The sequence below is a fragment of the Salvelinus namaycush genome, unplaced genomic scaffold (assembly GCF_016432855.1).
Source record: "Salvelinus namaycush isolate Seneca unplaced genomic scaffold, SaNama_1.0 Scaffold623, whole genome shotgun sequence".
Taxonomy (NCBI): domain Eukaryota; kingdom Metazoa; phylum Chordata; class Actinopteri; order Salmoniformes; family Salmonidae; genus Salvelinus; species Salvelinus namaycush.
The window spans coordinates 1-12,767 of record NW_024061335.1 but is presented as its reverse complement, the minus strand read 5'-3'; positions in this window follow the sequence as shown (position 1 = coordinate 12,767).

The following is a 12,767-nucleotide window of genomic DNA, read 5'->3' as shown; positions in this document are numbered from 1 at the left end:
GTAAAACATTTTACAATCAGAGATGATGGCTTGAATCACAAGATCTGTATCTTTCATTTGGTGTCTTGGACTGTGATTTCATGAACATTTATTTTATGATATCCCTGTAACTTTAGGCTAGGCTATGCTAGTCAGCTTTTGTGTTGGGGGGATCCCGGATCCGGGTTAGGGAGGCGTTAGAGGTTACTGAACCATAACAATGAATGAACATGCATTTGTGGAACGGTCGTTAAGACACTAACAGCTTACAGACGATAGGCAATTAAGGTCACAGTTATGAAAACTTAGGAAACTAAAGAGGCCTTTCTACTGACTCTGAAAAACACCAAAAGAAAAATGCCCAGGGTCCCTGCTCATCTGTGTGAACGTGCCTTAGGCATGCTGCAAGTAGGCATGAGGACTGCAGATGTGGCCAGGGCAATACATTGCAATGTCTGTACTGTGAGACGCCTAAGACAGCGCTACAGGGAGACAGGACGGACAGCTGATCGTCCTCGCAGTGGCAGACCTCGTGTAACAACACCTCCACAGGATCGGTACATCCAAACATCACACCTGCGGGACAGGTACAGGATGGCAACAACAACTGCCCGAGTTACACCAGGAACGCACAATCCCTCCATCAGTGCTCAGACTGTCCGCAATAGGCTGAGAGAGGCTGGACTGAGGGCTTGTAGGCCTGTTGTAAGGAAACCGGCAACAACGTCGCCAATGGGCACAAACCCACCATCGCTGGACCAGACAGGACTGTCAAAAAGTGCTCTTCATTGACGAGTCATGGTTTTGTTTCACCAGGGTTGATGGTCGGATTCGCGTTTATCGTCGAAGGAATGAGCGTTACACCGATGCCTGTACTCTGGAGCGGGATCGATTTGGAGGTGGAGGGTCTGTCATTGTCTTGGGCGGTGTGTCACTGCATTATCGGACTGAGCTTGTTGTTATTCCAGGCAGTGTCAACGCTGTGCGTTACAGGGAAGAAAACCTCCTCCCTCATGTGGTACCCTTCCTGCAGGCTCATCCTGACATGACCCTCCAAGCATGACAATGCCACCAGCCATACTGCTCGTTCTGTGCGAGATTTCCTGCAAGACAGGAATGTCCATGTTCTGCCATGGCCAGCAAAGAGCCCGTATCTCAATCCCATTGAGCACGTCTGGGACCTGTTGGATCGGATGGTGAGGGCAAGGGCCATCCCCCCCCAGAAATGTCCGGGAACTTGCAGGTGGCCCTAAAATTAACACAGTTGCCAGTGAGAGGACGTTTCTTTTTTGCTGAGTTTATGTGAACCCTTGGTTTTAATAAATGGTTGACCCTACTTTGGCAGCAATAACCTCAACGTTTTCTGTAGTTGCAGATCAGACCTGCGTAACGGTCAGGAGAAATTTTATACCATTCCTCTTTACAAAATTGTTTCAGTTTAGCAATATTCTTGGGATGTCTGGTGTGAACTGCTTACTTGAGGTCATGCCACAGCATCTCAATCGGGTTGAGGTCAGTACTCTGACTGGGCCACTCCAGAAGGCATATTTTCTTCTGTTGCAGCCATTCTGTTGTTGATTTACTTCAGTGTTTTGGGTCGTTGTCCTGTTGCATCACCCAACTTCTGTTGAGCTTCAATTGGCGAACAGCCTTACATTCTCCAACAAAATGTCTTGATTAACTTGGCAATTCATTTTTCCATCGATGATAGCTAGCTGTCCAGACCCTGAGGCAGCAAAGCAGCTCCAAACCATGATATGATGCTCCCTTCACCATACTTTACAGTTGGGATGAGGTTTGATATTGGTGTGCTGTGCTTTTTTTGTCTCCACACAGTGTTGTGTGTTCCTTTCAAAGAACTCAACTTTAGTTTCATCTCTCCACAGAATATTTTGCCAGTAGCGCTGTGGAACATCCAGATGCTCTTTTGCGAACTTCAAACGTGCAGCAATGTTTTTATTTGGACAGTCGGTGGCTTCTTCTGTGGTGTCCTCCCATGAACACCATTCTTGTTTAGTGTTTTACGTATCGTAGACTCGTCAACAGAGATGTTAGGATGTTCCAGAGATTTCTTTAAGTCTTCAGCTAACACTCTAAGATTCTTCTTAACCTCATTGAGCATTCTGCGCTGTGCTCTTGCAGTCATCTTTGCAGGACGGCCACTCCTAGGGAGAGAAGCAACAGTGCTGAACTTTCTCCATTTATATACAATTTGTCTAACCGTGGAGTGATGAACATCAAGGCTTTTAGAGATACTTTTGTAACCCTTTCCAGCTTTATGCAAGTCAACAATTCTTAATCTTGGGTCTTCTGAGATCTCTTTTGTTTGAGGCATGGTTCACATCAGGCAATGCTTCTTGTGAATAGCAAACTCAAATTTTGTGAGTTTTTTTTAGGGCAGGCAGCTCTAACCAACATCTCCAATCTCGTCTCAATGATTGTACTCCAGGTTAGCTGACTCCAATTAGCTTTTGGAGAAGTCATTAGCCTCGGGGTTCACATACTTTTTTCAACTTACACTGTGAATGTTTAAATTATGTATTCAGGATACACAAGAAAAATACAATCATTTGCTTGTTATTAGTTTAAGCAGAATGTGTTAATCTGTTGTTGTGACTTAGTGACTTAATTTTATGACCAATTTATGCAGAAATTCAGATAATTCCAATAGGGTTCATATACTTTGTCTTGTCACTGTATTTGGATGATATGATGTGATATGCATTTGCCACTTTAGTAAATGTAAAAAGTCTAGGTGAGGAAGATGATTAAGTTGCAACAATGGAGACCACACATTTGATATAGAGTAATTGCTAAAAACAATAAAAGGTATACTTGTTAAATTCACTTAATTTTTTACATTTTTTATTTGGATTAACATGTGTTTTGATTTCCAACATACTGTAAATCTTAATCAATTCTGTTGATGTACCTTTCTGTGTTCATATATACAGATTACTGTTAGGGACTTGCTGCTCATGATTGGGCACATAACAAGCTCAGTATTGGAGGAGGTAAATAGCATCCTGATCCCTGCCTTGGTTGACCTTATAAGGCTGAGAGCTTCAGAAAGTGATGCAGAGAGTATGCTCTCCATCAGCAAAGACACCAACGAAGATTCAACCCAGGGCTCTGTCAGCTGTACCTCCCTACTCTCCAAAGTCAATGTGATCTGTCTCACTCAGAGTCCTGACAGTAGGTCCTCCCCAATCCCCATTGATGAACCAGTCACTGCTGTCCAGACTTATTGTAGCAGCAGTTCTCTCTCCAGTGAGGAACGAGCACACTCTTCCTCAAGTCAGATCTCTACTAAGAACCTCCTGGCTAATAGGCCACGTTCTACCAGGCCCCAATGTGCCAGGCCCCAATGTGCCAGGCCCCAATCTGCAAAACCACCACCTGCTAAACCACCACCTGCTAAACCAGATTCTGCTAAACCACCATCTGATAAACCACCATCTGATAAACCGCCACCTGCTAAACCACCACCTGCTAAACTACCATCTGATAAACCACAATCTGCTAAGCCACCACCTGCTAAAGCACAATCAGCTAAACCACCACCTGCTAAACCAGATTCTGCTAAACCACCACCTGCTAAACCACAATCTGATAAACCACAATCTGATAAACTACAATCTGATAAACCACCACCTGCTAAACCACAATCTGCTAAAACCACCACCTGCTAAACCACCACCTGCTAAACTACAATCTGCTAAACCACCACCTGCTAAACCACAATCTGCTAAACCACCTACTGCTAAACTACGATCTGCTAAACCACAATCTGCTAAACCACCACCTGCTAAACTACAATCTGCTAAACCACAATCTGCTAAACCACCACCTGCTAAATTACAATCTGCTAAACCACCTACTGCCACTGACTACTCTGGAACCTTATCTGCTGTGGTAGGTCGTGGGCATGTCATCCCTGTCAAACTGACCTTGGCCCCTTTCTCCTCCTTACTCTCCAGCGAAGAGACCAACACCAACCTCCCCGCCAGCAGTCTCCCCTCCTCGTGCTCCATCAAGCTTTTAGACAGAATGAGTGACATTCCTTGCTCCCTGGCTGTGAGCTCTATTTCAACTGTTCCTGGACCTGACTCTAGCAGGAGCCCTATGCGGGAGAATCAATTTGCTACTGAGGTCTCGTCGATCTGCCTCAGCCAAGATAGAAATGGCCAAGGAGGGAGTGTGACACCTCCAGCCCCTTTGGATGTTCCCTCCCCTCCATTATTGAGCGGGCTGGCGGACTTGTATGTTCCATCATCTCCCAGTCTTTAGCAATTGTGGAGGCGCGGTCAAGTGTGAATGGTGAGGAGGGCTCTCCATCTCCCACCACAGTCTCCCATTCTCCTACAAGGGTGTTTGTCAGCCACTTAAGGAGTAGCCTACTAGGTGAGGACCTTGTAGATTCAACACTTGCGGATGTTATCTCTGTCCTGAAAATGGAGGGAATTCTTTCCTCCTCTCCGACTTTGGAGGAGGAGCTGCTTGATCTCTCCTCCAGTTGTTATTCATCATGCAGCGAAACACTGCAATGTGTGTCTGTTGGCCCTCTTGGCAGTGGGTCGGAGACGTCCTTCAAACTTCTTGGGGGTCGTACTCTGAGTATCGCCACCCCAGGGGCCCATGTTATCACAGAGGACTTAGAAGTCTACAGTGATGAGATCATTGACGAAACCCTTATTATAATGAGGACCAAAAAAGATGATGACAGTGGAAGTGACGTCTCTGGTGCATCAACACCATGCAACACACCAGCACCACAGAGCCGGTCCTTTTCTGCACTGAGGGGAGTGCTTCCCCATGACAGAAGGATACTCAGCACAACACTGCTTGGAATCCAGAACACACTAGACAGTGAGAACCTCTCAGGAGAGTGCTCCATCTCACCACAGGACAATGCCAGAGTCCTGGAGATGATAAAGTTGCTGCAGAGGCGCCTTGAGGGGACACCCTCAGAGTCCTCCATCCATATCACAGATGTGGCTTCACCCTTGGGCTTTCCTCTCCCTGTATCTCTCCATGCTGTTCAGCCGTGTGTATTTGCCACTGACAAAGACCTGAAGGCAGAAATAGTGAAGGGAGTCTTTGAAAGCCTGAGATCCCAGTTTATGAGCTACTCCATCAAGCCTGTGAGTAACATCATTACCAGGGCAACAACAAAGATGGCTGCCTCCAATCAGGTTAGTTTAGAGACACTCCAGGCAGCATCAGCAAAATCATCTGCTGTGGCTCAGAACCTTATTAGTTCGGTTTTATTTCAAGTTGCCAAGGTGTCCTGCTCTGATGACTTAGAGGGTCTGGGTGATCATCTCAGATGCCCCTCAACTTTGACCAGAGTTCTGACACCTTTGACCTCAGAGAAAGCTACACTGACACCTGCTGTTCTGAAGATCAGAAGGGAGATGTCTAAGGAAGTGGCCACCGAACTCCAGAGTTTCTTGATCAAGGAATCCCTTACTGGCACCCAGACACCATCCAATGGACATGTTTGCACTTCTGGTTCTGCCCCAAGGGAAGCTGTGCGGGACATCCTGAGGAAAACCAAAGAGGAGGCTTCCAACAAAAGCCTGAATAATATTTTCTCTGTTAATTTGGATGAGCGGCTCACAGACTCCATTGCAGATGCCTTATATCCAAAGCTGCATGACACATTGGAGTCTAAGAGAGAGCTGCAGGCTTCTTATTACAGCTCCCAGATCAGCTGCAGCCTCAGCCCCTTCGAAGTTGAGAGCAGCCTAGAGCTCCAGGAGTTCACTGACCCACTATCTGAGTCAGTATTGTGGTCTCCTGGATAGGACATTTGGAGATAAAACTCAGAACTTAAAGACAGACGGGGGTGTTTTACAATATGTCACAGACCCAACCTATAAGAAGCTTTTGATTGGACCCCACACCAACGATGTCAATGTGGTTGTACACACGATTGCAGTGGAGGAGTTGCCTGTTGAAGGTTGTATTGCGCAAAGTGAGGCCATTCACGGCCTTCACAAGAAGCAAGAGTTACCTTCCAGCACCAGTGGCAGAGGGAATGAGACCACGAGCCCTACTAATTGCCTACTGGAGGGTGTAGTGGGCAAACTGATACGGAAGATGCTATTTCAGGGCCTTGACATCCCTGAGTTACCCATGAACGACAGCCGCTCTGAGAGCTTTAAGCCACAGTATGAACTGGTTGCGAAGCTTTGTCCTCTGATGGTAAGGACAATCATGGCTACAACCATAGCCAATCAACCACCTACTATTCAAGAAGCAGTGATGTCTTCCGAGAACATCCATGTAAAAGAGCTGTGTGAGGCAGGTATCAAACCTCTCAAAGAGAACCATGTACCGATGACTCTGAGACAAACATCATGGTCAGAAGGGCTTTGAGTGAAATTGAATCCTGTATGATTGAGAACTCCGACAAGGACTCTCCCAGTCTACATTCCACACCAGAGGTGGTTGTAGACCTGATCACCAAGCTGCTTCATGGGTATGAGCTTCACTCAGAGGACTTTGCATCACCTGTGTCATCCCCAAACACCACTCTCTCTGATGTGGCAATGGGACATGGTGGTTTCTGTCCTTCGGGACATGTCCCCAGACGTTACCTCAGCATTGGAAATGACCAAGGATCTCAAGACGCCGTACTCCCGCCCCTCAAGTGCAAGGATTGTAAGTGCCCTCTGCAGAGAGCTGGAGGAGCACGTGGGCTCCCCTGATGCTCTGAGGCGAGCTTTGAGGTGCGGCAGTGGGGAGATGACAACAGCCATTGCGAGTGCAGTCACCAGGGAAGTCAACCGTCTGGGTTCAATCGTACCCAAAGTCTCTGTCCGGCCGCTCTCCTCAGACATCTGCCTAAGGACAGACCAGGACAAGGTCACGGTTAAGAGCCGATGTGGCTCGGCTGAGGTGAAGGCATCCCAACCGGTGTATATTATTGTTCACGTAGAGGCGGTGATGGATATCATTGTCCGGCTGCTGTCTCTGATTGTTCCTCGGACCCAGGATAAACCTGGCCAGCTGGACCCTAGTTGAGGATGTGACCAACAAGCTGTCCAGTGCTCTGTGGGTGAGGGTGACTAACAGGTGGAGGGAAGCAGATGTCTGCCTGAAGGCAACAGACATCTTTCAGTTGGTGCTGTCTGTGCATAGAAAGTTGATGCAACGCTATGGCACAGAGGAAGCCCTACAGAAGATACTGTGCCACAAGGCACCCAAGCTGCACAAGGACATTGTCTGTCTTGTCACGAACGGAATTATGGATGCACCATCCAAACTTCAAGGCACCAAAAATCTGGAATCTACACTCAACTTGAAAGAATTGACAGCCTTGTTTAATGAAATGACAACCCGTCAATCTTTGACTAAGAAAGCTGAAGCAGAGCAGCATCAAGACTGAGATTGAACAGCCGGAGTGGTCCACTGTGGATCAAGTGACATCCGGTTCCAGCAGCTACATCAGCGCATCCAGATCAGTGATCTGGTGACTGAGCTGATCCGATTGTTCGATGATGAGGTGGCCAAATATCTGATTGAGGAAATGGGAAGCCAGCAAAAAAGTTTCAATTCTAAGATGACATCGAAGCTGGCAGATGCCATCTACACTGACCTTGGGAAGGTCAAGCGTTTGAAACGCTCCTTGAAAATTGACGATTTATTTGAGGATCAGGAGATGCTTTCCATTGTCTCTGACATTGTTTCCCACAAGCTACTGGCCATCTTGAAACCCTCAGTGCCCAACCCATATGACCACGAGACCTCAGACCTTGAAGACTCATGCAGGGATGATGTGGAGGATGCGGAATCTGAGGGGGTGCATTATGCCACCGGCAGAAAGGTAAGACAAGCTCAGATTACTCTTGAATGGTCATGGTTGTGCTTTTTGATATCGGCACCAGTAAGTATAGTTGTATAATTATAGGATATGTAAAGGAAGTGAAATTGATGTTTCATTGTGCATCTTTGAATTCTGATCACAGTCCAAGATGAGCATGTCCTTATTGACACTACAGACCAGCCAGAGATGTACATTGCTGTGGATTCTCCACCTATGAGTGAGTGTTCCTGGGGGAAATGTTCTTATGGGACAATTATATATAAAGAGTATAAAGAAGTAATAAATTATTGTTTTATCAGACAATTGTCCATCTGAAATTCTTACATATTTTCATCTTCTTGCCAGTTAAATTATCCAAGATGAGGAAAGGCATCCGGGGCTTCTTTCTGGGGAGTCCAGAAGGCCTGAAACGCTTGGTCACCTGCAAGTCCTCTGGGTCCTCTGATGGATAGCCTGGATGACGTGCAGCCCATGTCAGTTGCTTTTGCCAGGCTACATCTGAGGAGAACACCACAACTGGCCTCAATACAACATTTTTATTTTTGTTGTTCATTTCTGTTTTCATTTTGAGTCCCCTAATGCTGCTCTATTTGAACCAGGCTGTCAGTGGACTAGCTTACCATTAGTTTATACTCCTTAAGGAAGATCCACTATAGGCTACTCAACACCAGAATTCCATCTGGGTCTTTTGATCCCTTATTAGCTCCCACTCCTGTAACTAGGAATGTGAGCTTCTAAATGTCATTCAGACATCTACAGCTTCTCCTGTGATTAGGAAGATAAGCTAAGAAGCCCAACCAATTGACTAGATGTGCTGTACATCTGATGCCCTCTCCCTATTGTAATCATTGATCCACGTCCATTGCAGCCTCTACATTTGATGTAGATATTTAGCCTAAATTAAAGAATTACAAGGAGGGTAGGCCGACAGCAGCTTCTACTCTTACGATTAGGAAAGTGGTGCTAAACCTTTTGGGGCTTTGAGGAACTATGTATTTTATTTTTCAATCACTTACATACTTTTTAATGGATGTTTTAATAAACCATTTGTATTGCAGATTTTGATTAATATTGTATCTTTCATAATTGTTCATTTTAATTTAGGTATTCATTTGATGACATGGGACTAAAGTGTAGTTTATACCCTACATATGTACACAAGAAATAACTACAAGCAGCTACACAAAAAACACTCTACACAAGAACGCAGGATCAGCATTTTGTGAATCGTTCTTGTGTTGCACACGAAGGGTATGAACTAGGCTTAGTCATTTTATGACTTCTATAAGGGTATATAATGGTATCCATAGTGCAGTATTAAGATATTCATTATGGAGCTTTATATTATAGTAGAAATAATGTAAATGAATAAAAGTGAATTGATGTATGTCAACTTGATGGCGATATTTGCTTGCTCAACAAAAGCTATATTGGTGTTAGAAGGTCTGAAGTTGCATGACATTCACGTATTTATTTAATTGGCACGGCCTTGAAAGAGGTAGAAAAGGCCTCAAGATGGAGACAAATATATTCTATCAGAAAATCGAATCAATGTATTTATCACATGCGCTGAGTAGAACAGGTGAAATGCGTACTTACATCTTCCTCTAACTCTGCCTTGGCAGAGAAGGGCTTGATGAATCATATACAGTATATTGAATTCAGAGTTTCTAGTGTGAAATACAACATTGCTGTCTGCCAAATTAATTAGCAGTATTAAAGCAGTGTAATATACACTGAGTGTACAAAACATGAGTGCTCTTCCCATGACATAGATGGACCAGGTGAATCCAGGTGAAAGCTATGATCCCTTATTGATGTCACAGTGTAGATGAAGAGGAGGAGACAGGTTAGTGAAGGATTTTTAAGCCTTGAGACTATTGAGACATGGATTGTGTATGTGTGCCATTCAGAGGGTGAATGGGCAAGACAAAGTATTGAAGTGCCTTTGAACGGGGTATGGTAGTAGGTGCCAGGCACACCGATTTGAGTTTGTCAAGAACTGCAACGCTGCTGGGTTTTTGACGCTCAACATTGTCCCGTGTGTATCAAGAATGGTCCCAGTGGAATGCTTTTGAGACTTTGTAGAGTCCCTGCTCCGACGAATTGAGGCTGACTGATCTGAGGGGGAAAAAGGGTGCAACTAAATATTAGGAAGGTGTTCCTGATGTTTTGTGCACTCAGTGTATATACTTCAGGTTGTATATATTTGAAGTTACAGGAGCATGTGAGTCTTACGGCCAGCTGCCATATTATTGCATGTATTCTGCATCCGGAACCGTGAAGCCTGGCACGTGAGTTTAGTATGATGTGACATATGATATTTATACACCACATGTTAATGTGACTACTCTATGTTTGCCTAACTTGGGGAGACAAAGAAGGTAATACTTACTTTCAGAAGAGGACTTAGACATATTGAAAAAGAGGACTTTATCATGGCCCATTCATCCTAGCAGGGAAGCCCCTCTCCTAGGCTGAGGCGAAGAGAAGCAGTCGTAAGCCCACTCCATGTGAGTGGCTTTACCGTAACCTCAGGCACAGTGGAACGGGGGAAACTCATCTGTATAATTGTGTTGAGGAGATCCAGACTGCATTTCAAATTACACCCTATTCACTATACAATGCATTACTTTTGACCAGGGCCCATAGGGGCAGCTCCAGTTTGAAGTTATAGTGTTAGCTGTGTTGTTGGTTAGCTCCTCTGAACAGTAGTGTCCTAACAAGAGAGCACATTTTTTATGCAGGGTGAAATCGTACCTGATTAGCTCATTGTTATTGATGTATTCTCGAAGCCGGTGTTTGGAGGATATTGTCACGCCTGCTCCCACTCCCCCTCCACGCCAGGCTACCCGTCTGTACATGCACCTGTCACCATCACTACGCGCAGCAGCGCTCATTGGACTCACATGGACTCCTTCACGTGGTTGACCCTGTATGTCTATCTGTTCCTCGTGGTGTTCCCTGTGTACGCATTACGTGGTGTTGTGTGTTCATGTCCAGACGCTGTTCCTGTCCTGTTTAATGTCTTTCAGTTATTAAACCTTCACTCCCTGTACCTGTATTGGCACTTCGTCTCAGGCCTATAAACACCCGTGCCAATATATCCTCCAAACACCAGCTTCTCCGGCATTATCACTTAAATATCCACAGCCCTTGGAGGCTGGAAAGTCCCACCTAAAATTGAAGTTGCTCATCAGAGGGCCCGTCACTGCTTGCTTCAAACAAAGCACAACGCTGGAAATCTGTCCATATCCACGGAAACTAATTCCATCGTTCTATGACGAACACAGATGGTTTTATATCAAATTCAGAGAGAGCGGTAGAGAGACTACCGCTCTGCCAGTTCCTTGTTGGTTTGGCTGTACACTGAGTGTACAAAACATTAGGAACACCTTCCTAATATTCCATTGCACCCCTTTTGCCCTCAGAACACCCTTGTCGAGGCATGGACTCTACAAGGTGTCAAAAGCGTCCCATAGGGATACTGGCCCATGTTGATTCCAATGGTTCCCACAGTTGTGTCAAGTTGACTGGATGTGCTTTGGGTGGTGGACCATTCTTGATACACACAGGAAACTGTTGACACCTACTACCATACCTCGTTCAAAGGCATTTCAATCTTACATCTTTTGTCTTACCCATTCACCCTCTGAACGGCACACATACACAATCCATGTGTAAGGTGTGTAATGTAAGGTTTGAAGCAAGTTTTCTGCAATTCTACATATTTTGCTATGGGACAGTGATAACTTTTTATAACAAATGTCATGCAATTATACTCAGTATGCCATGGGGCACAGATAATAAAAACTGTGCAGTTTTACAGTTTATTTCCTTCAATTTGACCCATTTTGCCATGGGGTGGATAGAAATGTTTGCAGATTTAAAGCAAATTTCCTGCATTTCTACACATGTTGTAATGACTTATGCCATGTTAACAAGATATCTGAGTGTGAATGACTAACAAAATAAATGGGTGCCCTCTGGAGGTCAGTGCCCCTGGGCACGGCATTTGGCCATAATTATTACTAGTTTAGAAAGCCGGCTAAACTACACAACATTACCAAAAGTATGTGGACACCTGCTCGTCGAACATTTCATTCCAAAATCATGGGCATTAATATGGAGTTGGTTCCCCCTTTGCTGCTATAACACTAGATGTTGGAACATTGCTGCGGGGACTTGCTTACGTTCAGCCACAAGAGCATTAGTGAGGTCGGGCACTGATGTTGGGCGATTAGGCCTGGCTCGCTGTCGGCGTACCAATTCATCCCAAAGGTGTTCGATGGGGTTGAGGTCAGGGCTCTGTTCAGGTGAGTCAAGTTCTTCCACACCGATCTCGACAAACCATTTCTGTATGGACCTCGCTTTGTGCATGGGGGAATTTTCATTCTGAAACAGGACAGGGCCTTCCCCACACTGTTGCCACAAAGTTAAAAGCACAGAATCGTCTAGAATGGCATTGTATGCTGTAGTGTTAAGATTTCCTTTCAGTGGAACTAAGGGGCCCAGCCCGAACCATGGAAAACAGCCCCAGACCATTATTCCTCCTCTAACAAACTTTGCAGTTGGCAGTATGCATTGGGGCAGGTAGCATTCTCCTGGCATTCGCCAAACCCAGAATTGTCTGTCGTTCCAGATGGTGAGGCTTGATTCATCACTCCAGAGAAAGTGTTTCCACTGCGGCGAGCTTTACACCACTCTAGCCAACGCTTGGCATTGTGCATGGCTATTTAAGGCTTGTGTGCGGCTGCTCGGCCATGGAAACCCATTCCATGAGGCTCCCGACAAACAGTTCTTGTCCTGACGTTGCTCCCAGACGCAGTTTGGAATACGGTAGTGAGTGTTGCAACCGAGGACAGACAATATTTCACGCGTTACACTCTTCAGCACTCGGTGGTCCCGTTCTGTGAGATTGTGTGGCCTACCACTTTGCGGTTGAGCCGTTGTT